We start from the raw sequence: 14,917 nt of genomic DNA on the forward strand, positions 1-14,917 counted from the left end.
GCTTCTGGGACAGGCAGGAGCCACAGAGCCGCTGAGGCAGCACCCTTTTGGGGCCGCAGACTTCCGGCACCCTCCCAGCCTGAGGACAGAGACCTGCCCTGCAGAGAGTGCCATCTTGGCTCCGGGACTCCGCCGAACTTAGTCTACAGGTTAGAGTGAGGACCACAGAGGCAGACAGCTTCTGGGACAGGCGGGAGCCACAGAGCCTCTGAGGCAGCACCCTTTTGGGGCCGCAGACATCCGGCACCCTCCCAGTCGGAGGACAGTGACCTGCCCTGCAGGGAGCGCCATCTTGGCTCCGGGACTCCGCAGAGCTTAGTCTCTACAGGGCAGAGTGGGGACCACGGGGGCAGACGGCTTCTGGGACAGGCGGGAGCCACAGAGCTGCTGAGGCAGCACCCTTTAGGGGCCGCAGACATCCGGCACCCTCCCAGCCGGAGAACAGTGACCTGCCCTGCAGGGAGCGCCATCTTGGCTCCGGGACTCCGCCGAACTTAGTCTGTACAGGTCTGCTGACAGAGGATACTCAGAATCCCCAGAAGAACAACCTCTGAACAGAGACAACTATAACAACTCCAGAGATTACCAGATGGCGAGAGGTAAAGGTAAGAATCTTACTAACAGAAACCAAGACCACTCACCATCATCAGGACCCAGCACTCCCACTTCGCCCAGTCCAGGGCACCCCAACACACCTGAAAAACTAGACCTGGATTTAAAAGCATATCTCATGATGATGGTAGAGGACATCAAGAAGGACTTTAAAGAACTACAGGAGAACATGGCTAAAGAGTTACAAGTCCTTAAAGAAAAACAGGAAAACACAACCAAACTGGTAGAAGTCCTTAAAGAGAAACAGGAAAACACATCCAACCAGATGATGGAAATGAACAAAACCATACTAGACCTAAAAAGGGAAGTAGACACAATAAAGAAAACCCAAAATGAGGCAACACTGGAGATAGAAACCCTAGGAAAGAAATCTGGAACCATAGATGCAAGCATCAGCAACAGAATACAAGAGATGGAAGAGAGAATCTCAGGTGCAGAAGATTCCATAGAGAACATGGGCACAACAATCAAGGAAAATGGAAAATGCAAAAAGATCCTAACTCAAAACATCCAGGAAATACAGGACACAATGAGAAGACCAAACCTACGGATAATAGGAGTGGATGAGAATGAAGATTTTCAACTCAAAGGACCAGCAAACATCTTCAACAAAATTATAGAAGAAAACTTCGCAAATCTAAAGAAAGAGATGCCCATGAACATACAAGAAGCCTACAGAACTCCAAATAGGCTGGACCAGAAAAGAAATACCTCCCGACACATAATAATCAGAACAACAAATGCACTAAATAAAGATAGAATACTAAAAGCAGTAAGAGAAAAAGGCCAAGTAACATATAAAGGCAAGCCTATCAGAATTACACCAGATTTTTCACCAGAGACTATGAAAGCTAGAAGATCCTGGACAGATGTTATACAGACACTAAAAGAACACAAATTCCAGCCCAAGCTACTATACCCAACCAAACTCTCAATTAACATAGATGGAGAAACCAAAGTATTCCACGACAAAGCCAAATTCACACATTATCTCTCCACGAATCCAGCCCTTCAAAGGATAATAACAGAAAAAAACCAATACAAGGACAGGAACCACGCCCTAGAAACAACAAGAAGGTAATCCCTCAACAAACCTAAAAGAAGACAGCCACAAGAACAGAATGCCAACTTTAACAACAAAAATAACAGGAAACAACAATTACTTTTCCTTAATATCTCTTAATATCAATAGACTCAACTCCCCGATAAAAAGACATAGACTAACAAACTGGCTACACAAACAAGACCCAACATTTTGCTGCTTACAAGAAACTCATCTCAGAGAAAAAGATAGACACTACCTCAGAATGAAAGGCTGGAAAACAATTTTCCAAGCAAATGGTCTGAAGAAACAAGCTGGAGTAGCCATTCTAATATCAGATAAGATTGACTTCCAACCCAAAGTCATCAAAAAAGACAGGGAGGGGCACTTCATACTCATCAAAGGTAAAATCCTCCAAGAGGAACTATCAATCCTGAATATCTATGCTCCAAATACAAAGGCAGCCTCATTCATTAAAGAAACTTTAGTAAATCTCAAAGCACACATTGCACCTCATACAATAATAGTGGGAGACTTCAACACACCACTTTCACCAATGGACAGATCATGGAAACAGAAACTAAACAGGGACACAGTGAAACTAACAGAAGTTATGGATCAAATGGATCTGGCAGATATCTACAGAACATTTTACCCTAAAACAAAAGGATACACCTTCTTCTCAGCACCTCATGGTACCTTCTCCAAAATTGACCACGTAATTGGGCACAAAACAGGACTCAACAGATACAAAAACATTGAAATTGTCCCATGCATCCTATCAGATCACCATGGACTAAGGCTGATCTTCAATAACAAAATAAATAATAGAAAGCCAACCTTCACGTGGAAACTGAACAACACTCTTCTCAATGATACCTTGGTCAAGGAAGGAATAAAGAAAGAAATTAAGGACTTTTTAGAGTTCAAATGAAAATGAAGCCACAACATACCCAAACTTATGGGACGCAATGAAAGCATTTCTAAGAGGAAAACTCATAGCTCTGAGTGCCTCTAAAAGGAAACTAGAAAGAGCACACATTAGCAGCTTGACAACACACCTAAAAGCACTAGAACAAAAGGAAGCAAACTCACCCAAGAGGAGTAGACGGCAGGAAATAATCAAACTCAGGGGTGAAATCAACCAAGTGGAAACAAGAAAAACTATTCAAAGAATCAACCAATCAAGGAGCTGGTTCTTTGAGAAAATCAACAAGATAGATAAACCCTTAGCCAGACTCACTAGAGGGCACAGGGAAAGCATCCTAATTAACAAAATCAGAAATGAAAAAGGAGACATAACAACAGATCCTGAAGACATCCAAAACACCATCAGATCCTTCTACCAAAGGCTATACTCAACAAAACTGGAGAACCTGGATGAAATGGAGAAGTTCCTAGACAGATACCAGGTACCAAAGTTGAATCAAGATCAGGTTAATGATCTAAACAGCCCTATATCCCCCAAAGAAATAGAAGCAGTCATTAATAGTCTCCCAACCAAAAAAAGCCCAGGACCAGATGGGTTTAGTGCAGAGTTCTATCAGACCTTCAAAGAAGATCTAATCCCAGTTCTTCACAAACTATTCCACAAAATAGAAACAGAAGGTACTCTACCCAACTCATTCTATGAAGCCACAATTACTCTGATACCTAAACCACAAAAAGACCCAACAAAGATAGAAAACTTCAGACCAATATCCCTTATGAATATTGATGCAAAAATCCTCAATAAAATTCTTGCTAACCGAATCCAAGAACACATCAAAACAATCATCCATCCTGACCAAGTAGGTTTCATCCCAGGGATGCAGGGATGGTTCAATATACGGAAATCCATCAACGTAATCCAGTATATAAACAAACTCAAAGACAAAAACCACATGGTCATCTCGTTAGATGCGGAAAAAGCATTTGACAAGATCCAACACCCATTCATGATAAAAGTCTTGGAAGGAGCAGGAATTCAAGGCCCATACCTAAACATGATAAAAGCAATCTACAGCAAACCAGTAGCCAACATCAAAGTAAATGGTGAGAAGCTTGAAGCAATCCCTCTAAAATCAGGGACTAGACAAGGCTGTCCACTTTCTCCATACCTATTCAACATTGTACTTGAAGTCCTAGCCAGAGCAATTCGACAACAAAAGGAGATCAAAGGGATACAAATTGGAAAAGATGAAGTCAAAATATCACTTTTTGCAGATGATATGATAGTATATATAAGTGACCCTAAAAATTCCACCAGAGAACTCCTAAGCCTGATAAACAGCTTCGGTGAAGTAGCTGGATATAAAATTAACTCAAACAAATCAATGGCCTTTCTCTACACAAAGAATAAACAGGCTGAGAAAGAAATTAGAGAAACAACACCCTTCTCAATAGTCACAAATAATATAAAATATCTTGGCGTGACTCTAACTAAGGAAGTGAAAAATCTGTATAATAAAAACTTCAAGTCTCTGAAGAAAGAAATTATAGAAGATCTCAGAAGATGGAAAGATCTCCCATGCTCATGGATTGGCAGGATCAACATTGTAAAAATGGCTATCTTGCCAAAAGCAATCTACAGATTCAATGCAATCCCCATCAAAATTCCAACTCAATTCTTCAACGAATTAGAAAGTGCAATCTGCAAATTCATCTGGAATAACAAAAAACCTAGGATAGCAAAAACTCTTCTCAAGGATAAAAGAACCTCTGGTGGAATCACCATGCCGGACCTAAAGCTCTACTACAGAGCAATTGTGATAAAAACTGCATGGTACTGGTATAGTGACAGACAAATAGACCAATGGAATAGAATTGAAGACCCAGAAATGAACCCACACACCTACAGTCACTTGATCTTCGACAAGGGAGCTAAAAACATCCAGTGGAAGAAAGACAGCATTTTCAACAAATGGTGCTGGCACAACTGGTTGTTAACATGTAGAAGAATGCGAATCGATCCATTCCTATCTCCTTGTACTAAGGTCAAGTCTAAGTGGATCAAGGAACTTCACATAAAACCAGAGACACTGAAACTTATAGAGGAGAAAGTGGGGAAAAGCCTTGAAGATATGGGCACAGGGGAAAAATTCCTGAATAGAACAGTAATGGCTTGTGCTGTAAGATCGAGAATTGACAAGTGGGACCTCATGAAACTACAAAGCTTCTGCAAGGCTAAAGACACCATCAATAAGACAAAAAAACCACCAACAGATTGGGAAAGGATCTTCACCTATCCTAAATCAGATAAGGGACTAATATCCAATATATATAAAGAACTCAAGAAGGTGGACTCCAGAAAGTCAAATAACCCCATTAAAAAATGGGGCTCAGAACTGAACAAAGAATTCTCACCTGAGGAATACTGAATGGCAGAGAAACACCTGAAAAAATGTTCAACATCCTTAATCATCAGGGAAATGCAAATCAAAACAACCCTGAGATTCCACCTCACACCAGTCAGAATGGCTAAGATCAAAAATTCAGGTGACAGCAGTTGCTGGCAAGGATGTGGAGAAAGAGGAACACTCCTCCATTGTTGGTGGGATTGCAAGCTTGTACAACCACTCTGGAAATCAGTCTGGCGGTTCCTCAGAAAATTGGACATAGTACTACCGGAGGATCCAGCAATACCTCTCCTGGGCATATATCCAGAAGATGTCCCAACCGGTAAAAAGGACACATGTTCCACTATGTTCATAGCAGCCCTATTTATAATAGCCAGAAGCTGGAAAGAACCCAGATGTCCCTCAACAGAGGAATGGATACAGAAATTATGGTACATTTACACAATGGAGTACTACTCAACTATTAAAAAGAATGAATTTATGAAATTCCTAGCCAAATGGATGGACCTGGAGGGCATCATCTTGAGTGAAGTAACACAATCACAAAAGAACTCACACAATATGTATTCACTGATAAGTGGATATTAGCCCAAAACTTAGGATACCCAAGATTTAAGATACAATTTGCTAAACGCATGAAACTCAAGAAGAATGAAGACCAAAGTGTGGACACTGTGCACCTTCTCAGAATTGGGAACAAAACACCCAGGGAAGGAGTTACAGAGACAAAGTTCGTAGCGGTGATGAAAGGATGGACCATTTAGAGACTGCCGTACCCAGGGATCCATCCCATAATCAACTTCTAAACGCTGACACCATGGCATACACTAGCAAGATTTTGCTGAAAGGACCCAAATATAGCTGTCTCTTGTGAGACGATGCTGGGGCCTAGCAAACACAGGAGTGGATGTTCACAGTCAGCTATTGGATGTATCACAGGGCTCCCAATGGAGAAGCTAGAGAAAGTACCCAAGGAGCTAAAGGGATATGCAACCCTATTGTTGGAACACATGATGTACTAACTAGAACCCCGGAGCTCTTGTCTCTAGCTGCATATGTATCGAAAGATGGCCTAGTCAGCCATCAATGGAAAGAGAGGCCCATTGGACTTGCAAACTTTATATGCCCCAATATAGGGGAATGCCAGGGCCAAAAGAATGGGAATGGGTGGATAGGGAAGTGGGGGGGCGCTATGGGGGACTTTTGGGATAGCATTGGAAACGTAATTGAGGAAAATATGTAATAAAAATATTAAAAAAAAAAAAAGAAGATATAGACTAGATGAGGCTCAATCTGGGCATGGTGGGACATGTCTTTAATCCCAGTATTAGAGAAATGAAGGCATGCAGAGTTCTGAGTTTGAACTGATCTTGATCTGTGCATGAGTTCCAAGCCAGCCACAGCTGAACAGTGGAGACCCTATCTCTTAAGCAAGAAAGCAAGAAAGAAAGCAAGTGAGAAAGATAAAAACTCAAAAAGCCAAACATAAAAATTTGATAAAGAAGGGCTCTAGAAATAGCTCACTGGGTAAGAATGCTTTGTTTGCCAGCATGAGTACCTGAGTTCAAGTCCAAGCCCCTGCCTAAAAATCTAGTCATAGTCATGGGCATGCCTGTAGCTCCCGTGTAATGAGGGACCAAGACAAAACAACTGCCAGTGCTCCCTGGCTTCCAGCCTAGCTCCAACCTGTCTCAAGGAATAAAGCAGAGAGAAAGAAAAAGCAGGACTCCCAATACTCTCCATTTTCCTTACATGTATATGTTCTCATATGCATATGCACGACACTCCCACATATATGCAACCACCAGCAGGGCTTGAGATTTATAATAAAGAAACAACAAACCCACAGAAAAACTGGGATCCAGTGGGCAATGGGCTCTGATGGAGATGCACCTGCAGTCTGGAAACTCAGTTACAAACCTTTTTGCTTTTCAACATCTTATTTGTAAGAAAAGTATAATGATTACCCAAAATAGAGCTCTTTTAAAGTCTCAATGAGTTTAAGTGCAATGGTTTAGAAATATACCTAGCATGCAATAAGGTTTGTTCGAGTTTATTATGTTGCTATGTTAAAGCATTCTAGCTGAAAGAAAACTAGAGAAAGAAAATGTTTAGAACCCCAATAAAGAAATTGGATCAGAGACAATGGGTCAGAGACTACTTGCTAACTCACTCATGCTTACCTAACTTTATTTTTTTTAATTGAATATTTTCTTTATTTATATTTCAAATATTATCCCCTTTCCCGGCTCTCCCCCTCCTGGAAACACCCTATCCCATCCTCCCACCCCCTTGTTCTATGAGGGTGTTCCTCTACCCAACCACCCACTCCCACATCCCCACCCTAGATTCCCGTACACTGGGACATGTATGGAGCCTTCAGAGGACCAAGGACTTCTCCTCCCATTGATGCCTGACAAGGCCATCCTCTGCGACATATGCAGCTGGAGCCATATGTACTCCTTGGTTGATGTCCAAAGACTTTTACCTTTCATTTGTGGTAAGAATAGTTTTTAATATAAAAAGATTTTTTTCCTTCTTATAAAAATGATTTAAAGTTAAAAAAATAAAAGATTTGCCTATAGGCAAGTCCTACCTTGACTTGCCTATATAATGGTCTGCAAACTAGATTAATTCCTTTCTTCCCCAAGTTGCTTCTGGTTATGGTGTTTTATTGGAGCAATAGAGCCCCTGAGAGAAAAATTGGTGCCAGGTTCAGTAAGTATTGCTATGAGAGATTTAACCATGTTTGGGAAAGAACTGTGAAAAAAACCTTGGGCTGGAGAAGCCAAGCTCAGAAGCTATAGTGGAAATTTATAAGATAATACAGGGTGCAGTACAGAAGTCAGTGGCTTGAAGTAGAAGAAAGTTTGAGAGCCACTTAAAGACTCTACCAAATTCGTTTTTGACATTTTGAATTAAGAATCTGTGGTTCTAGTAAGCTGAGGCTGAGATGGAGGCATAATTAATAAGAGACCATCACTACTGAGACCAGCTCCAATAATATGAAGTCTTTGCTTTACTTGTCTATAATGAGGGACAAGTAAATTGTTAGAGGGACCTAAGGAATTATTAAAGATTATAAGGCCAGAATCATTGAAACAAAATCTGGGGAGGGTTTCCTCAGAGTCAGCACACAGATGCTGTGATCTCTAGGCAGCCAAAGTTTTACCTCAGGCTGGCAGCCAAACTTAGTAATGTAAGAATCACACAGAGGTGCTGATTTTGAAGACATGAAGGCATCATGGAGAGAAACTATGTTTGTCGTAGAGCTAGAGTCCCTAAAAAGAGACTGGAAGAAGCCATTAGTCAGGCTACATCCTCAGTTGCAGTCAAGGTCCCAGGACTGAAAGGGTCATGGAAAGAAGTTGAGACATGGCATCATGTGGCAGAGTCAGAGTCTCTGAAGAAAACCTGAGAGAGGTGAAGACGCAGCCCAGTTGCTGTGAAGACTAGAGCATTTTGGAAATGCCAGTACAATGGGACAACCACCAATGGCAATGCAGCTATGAGTGTAGCCAGCCTGAGCCTCAGAGACAAACTTCTTGAACTTTTTGTGTCCTAGAAGTCTGACATGTAGCTTCACATTTTTGGGACTTGGTTTTGCTCTAATTTAATTGCCAATGTGCCCTGTTTCTTCCTTTCTGGAATAAGAAAATATTTAATGTATTTTAATTGTACAAGAGTCCAGAATTGAGAGATTTTGAGTTTTGGAGACTTAGAGAAATTTTGGATATTTTAGAGAGACCGTGGATACATGAGAAACTTTTAATATTTCAAAGGATCATAAGCGTTGGATTATTAAAGAGACTTTGGATATATTTTTCAAAGATTTTATTTATTGGCAGGGTAGCCAAAGAGGTCAGAAGAGGATATCAGAAGTTGCAACGAGCTAGGGCGCAGGGTCGGCTGACACTCGCCAGCTACCCACAACACCCACCACAGGATCTTAAGACTTCTGGTGAGTGGAACACAGCTTCTGCTCCAATCCAATTGCGCGCGGGACCTGAGACTGCATTAGTTAGGGAAGCAGAAACCGGCCTGAGTAGGGCCACAAGCATCTTCTGGTCAGAAAAGCACCGGGGTAGCTAGGGCGCAGGGTCGGCTGACACTCGCCAGCTACCCACAACACCCGCCACAGGATCTTAAGACTTCTGGAGAGTGGAACACAGCTTCTGCTCCAATCCACTTGCGCGCGGGACCTGAAACTGCATTAGTTAGGGAAGCAGAAAACCGGCCTGAGTAGGACCACAGGCCTCTTCCGGCTGGACCAGCACAGGGGTACTGCCAGCTACCCACGACCCCCTCCACAGGATTTTGAGACTGCTGGTGAGTGGAACACAGCTTCTGCTCCAATCTTTAAACAGTGACAACGACAACAACTAACCCCAGAGATTACCAGATGGCGAAAGGTAAACGTAATAATCTTACTAAAGGAAACCAAGACCACTCACCATCATCAGAACCCAGCACTCCCACTTCGCCCAGTCCAGGGCACCCCAACACACCCGAAAAGCTAGACACGGATCTAAAATCATATCTCATGATGATGGTAGAGGACTTCAAGAAGGACTTTAATAACACACTTAAAGAAATACAAAGGAACACTGGTAAACAGGTAGAAGACATTAAAGAGGAAGCACAAAAATCCCTTAAAGAATTGCAGGAGAACACTGCTAAAGAGTTACAAATCCTTAAAGAAAAACAGGATAACCTAATCAAACAGGTAGAAGTCCTTAATGAAAAACAGGAAAACACATCCAAACAGATGATGGAAATGAACAAAACCATACTAGACCTAAAAAGGGAAGTAGACACAATAAAGAAAACCCAAAATGAGGCAACACTGGAGATAGAAACCCTAGGGAAGAAATCTGGAACCATAGATACCAGCATCAGCAACAGAATACGAGAGATGGAAGAGAGAATCTCAGGTGCAGAAGATTCCATAGAGAACATCGGCACAACAATCAAGGAAAATGGAAAATGCAAAAACATCCTAACTCAAAACATCCAAGAAATACAGGACACAATGAGAAGACCAAACCTACGGATAATAGGAGTGGATGAGAATGAAGATTTTCAACTCAAAGGACCAGCAAACATCTTCAACAAAATTATAGAAGAAAACTTCCCAAATCTAAAGAAAGAGATGCCCATGAACATACAAGAAGCCTACAGAATTCCAAATAGACTGGACCAGAAAAGAAATACCTCCCGACACATAATAATCAGAACAACAAATGCTCTAAATAAAGATAGAATACTAAAAGCAGTAAGAGAAAAAGGCCAAGTAACATATAAAGGCAAGCCTATCAGAATTACACCAGATTTTTCACCAGAGACTATGAAAGCCAGAAGATCCTGGACAGATGTTATACAGACACTAAAAGAACACAAATTCCAGCCCAGGCTACTATACCCAGCCAAACTCTCAATTAACATAGATGGAGAAACCAAAGTATTCCACGACAAAACCAAATTCACACATTATCTCTCCACGAATCCAGCCCTTCAAAGGATAATAACAGAAAAAAACCAATACAAGGACAGGAACCACGCCCTAGAAACAACAAGAAGGTAATCCCTCAACAAACCTAAAAGAAGACAGCCACAAGAACAGAATGCCAACTTTAACAACAAAAATAACAGGAAACAACAATTACTTTTCCTTAATATCTCTTAATATCAATGGACTCAACTCCCCGATAAAAAAACATAGACTAACACACTGGCTACACAAATAAGACCCAACATTTTGCTGCTTACAGGAAACTCATCTCAGAGAAAAAGATAGACACTACCTCAGAATGAAAGGCTGGAAAACAATTTTCCAAGCAAATGGTATGAAGAAACAAGCTGGAGTAGCCATTCTAATATCTGATAAGATTGACTTCCAACCCAAAGTCATTAAAAAAGACAGGGAGGGACACTTCATACTCATCAAAGGTAAAATCCTCCAAGAGGAACTATCAATCCTGAATATCTATGCTCCAAATAAAAAGGCAGCCACATTCATTAAAGAAACTTTAGTAAATCTCAAAGCACACATTGCACCTCATACAATAATAGTGGGAGACTTCAACACACCACTTTCACCAATGGACAGATCATGGAAACAGAAACTAAACAGGGACACAGAGAAACTAAGAGAAATTATGAATCAAATGGATCTGGCAGATATCTACAGAACATTCTATCCGAAAACAAAAGGATATACCTTCTTCTCAGCACCTCATGGTACCTTCTCCAAAATTGACCACATAATTGGTCACAAAACAGGCCTCAACAGATACAAAAATATTGAAATTGTCCCATGCATCCTATCAGATCACTATGGACTAAGGCTGATCTTCAATAACAAAATAAATAATAGAAAGCCAACCTTCACGTGGAAACTGAACAACACTCTTCTCAATGATACCTTGGTCAAGGAAGGAATAAAGAAAGAAATTAAGGACTTTTTAGAGTTCAATGAAAATGAAGCCACAATATACCCAAACTTATGGGACGCAATGAAAGCATTTCTAAGAGGAAAACTCATAGCTCTGAGTGCCTCCAAAAGGAAACTAGAGAGAGCACACATTAGCAGCTTGACAATATACCTAAAAGCACTAGAACAAAAGGAAGCAAATTCACCCAAGAGGAGTAGACGGCAGGAAATAATCAAACTCAGGGGCGAAATCAACCAAGTGGAAACAAGAAAAACTATTCAAAGAATCAACCAATCAAGGAGCTGGTTCTTTGAGAAAATCAACAAGATAGATAAACCCTTAGCCAGACTCACTACAGGGCACAGAGAAAGCATCCTAATTAACAAAATCAGAAATGAAAAAGGAGACATAACAACAGATCCTGAAGACATCCAAAACACCATCAGATCCTTCTACCAAAGGCTATACTCAACAAAACTGGAGAACCTGGATGAAATGGAGAAGTTCCTAGACAGATACCAGGTACCAAAGTTGAATCAAGATCAGGTTAATGATCTAAACAGCCCTATATCCCCCAAAGAAATAGAAGCAGTCATTAATAGTCTCCCAACTAAAAAAAGCCCAGGACCAGATGGGTTTAGTGCAGAGTTCTATCAGACCTTCAAAGAAGATCTAATCCCAGTTCTTCACAAACTATTCCACAAAATAGAAACTGAAGGTACTCTACCCAACTCATTCTATGAAGCCACAATTACTCTGATACCTAAACCACAAAAAGACCCAACAAAGATAGAAAACTTCAGACCAATATTCCTTATGAATATTGATGCAAAAATCCTCAATAAAGTTCTTGCTAACCGAATCCAAGAACACATCAAAACAATCATCCATCCTGACCAAGTAGGTTTCATCCCAGGGATGCAGGGATGGTTCAATATACGGAAATCCATCAACGTAATCCAGTATATAAACAAACTCAAAGACAAAAACCACATGGTCATCTCGTTAGATGCGGAAAAAGCATTTGACAAGATCCAACACCCATTCATGATAAAAGCCTTGGAAAGATCAGGAATTCAAGGCCCATACCTAAACATGATAAAAGCAATCTACAGCAAACCAGTAGCCAACATCAAAGTAAATGGTGAGAAGCTTGAAGCAATCCCTCTAAAATCAGGGACTAGACAAGGCTGTCCACTTTCTCCATACCTATTCAACATTGTACTTGAAGTCCTAGCCAGAGCAATTCGACAACAAAAGGAGATCAAAGGGATACAAATTGGAAAAGATGAAGTCAAAATATCACTCTTTGCAGATGATATGATAGTATATATAAGTGACCCTAAAAATTCCACCAGAGAACTCCTAAGCCTGATAAACAGCTTCGGTGAAGTAGCTGGATATAAAATTAACTCAAACAAATCAATGGCCTTTCTCTACACAAAGAATTAACAGGCTGAGAAAGAAATTAGGGAAACAACACCCTTCTCAATAGTCACAAATAATATTAAATATCTTGGCGTGACTCTAACTAAGGAAGTAAAAGATCTGTATAATAAAAACTTCAAGTCTCTGAAGAAAGAAATTAAAGAAGATCTCAGAAGATGGAAAGATCTCCCATGCTCATGGATTGGCAGGATCAACATTGTAAAAATGGCTATCTTGCCAAAAGCAATCTACAGATTCAATGCAATCCCCATCAAAATTCCAACTCAATTCTTCAACGAATTAGAAAGTGCAATCTGCAAATTCATCTGGAATAACAAAAAACCTAGGATAGCAAAAACTCTTCTCAAGGATAAAAGAACCTCTGGTGGAATCACCATGCCGGACCTAAAGCTCTACTACAGAGCAATTGTGATAAAAACTGCATGGTACTGGTATAGTGACAGACAAATAGACCAATGGAATAGAATTGAAGACCCAGAAATGAACCCACACACCTACAGTCACTTGATCTTCGACAAGGGAGCTAAAAACATCCAGTGGAAGAAAGACAGCATTTTCAACAAATGGTGCTGGCACAACTGGTTGTTAACATGTAGAAGAATGCGAATCGATCCATTCCTATCTCCTTGTACTAAGGTCAAGTCTAAGTGGATCAAGGAACTTCACATAAAACCAGAGACACTGAAACTTATAGAGGAGAAAGTGGGGAAAAGCCTTGAAGATATGGGCACAGGGGAAAAATTCCTGAATAGAACAGTAATGGCTTGTGCTGTAAGATCGAGAATTGACAAGTGGGACCTCATGAAACTACAAAGCTTCTGCAAGGCTAAAGACACCATCAATAAGACAAAAAAACCACCAACAGATTGGGAAAGGATCTTCACCTATCCTAAATCAGATAAGGGACTAATATCCAATATATATAAAGAACTCAAGAAGGTGGACTCCAGAAAGTCAAATAACCCCATTAAAAAATGGGGCTCAGAACTGAACAAAGAATTCTCACCTGAGGAATACTGAATGGCAGAGAAACACCTGAAAAAATGTTCAACATCCTTAATCATCAGGGAAATGCAAATCAAAACAACCCTGAGATTCCACCTCACACCAGTCAGAATGGCTAAGATCAAAAATTCAGGTGACAGCAGATGCTGGTGAGGATGTGGAGAAAGAGGAACACTCCTCCATTGTTGGTGGGATTGCAAGCTTGTACAACCACTCTGGAAATCAGTCTGGTGGTTCCTCAGAAAATTGGACATAGTACTACCAGAGGATCCAGCAACACCTCTCCTGGGCATATATCCAGAAGATGTCCCAACCGGTAAAAAGGACACATGCTCCACTATGTTCATAGCAGCCCTATTTATAATAGCCAGAAGCTGGAAAGAACCCAGATGTCCCTCAACAGAGGAATGGATACAGAAAATGTGGTACATTTACACAATGGAGTACTACTCAGCTATTAAAAAGAATGAATTTATGAAATTCCTAGCCAAATGGATGGACCTGGAGGGCATCATCTTGAGTGAAATAACACAATCACAAAAGAACTCACACAATATGTATTCACTGATAAGTGGATATTAGCCCAAAACTTATGATACCCAAGATATAAGATACAATTTGCTAAACGCATGAAACTCAAGAAGAATGAAGACCAAAGTGTGGACACTGTGCACCTTCTTAGAATTGGGAACAAAACACCCAGGGAAGGAGTTACAGAGACAAAGTTCATAGCTGTGATGAAAGGATGGACCATTTAGAGACTGCCGTATCCAGGGATCCATCCCATAATCAGCTTCTAAACGCTGACACCATTGCATACACTAGCAAGATTTTGCTGAAAGGACCCAAATATAGCTGTCTCTTGTGAGACGATGCCGGGGCCTAGCAAACACAGGAGTTGATGTTCACAGTCAGCTATTGGATGTATCACAGGGCTCCCAATGGAGAAGCTAGAGGAAGTACCCAAGGAGCTAAAGGGATCTGCAACCCTATTGTTGGAACAACATGATGTACTAACCAGAACCCCGGAGCTCTTG

Source organism: Mus caroli, unplaced genomic scaffold (genome assembly GCF_978045245.1).
Source record: "Mus caroli unplaced genomic scaffold, Mus_caroli_1 scaffold_2, whole genome shotgun sequence".
In the NCBI taxonomy this organism is placed as follows: Eukaryota; Metazoa; Chordata; class Mammalia; order Rodentia; family Muridae; genus Mus; species Mus caroli.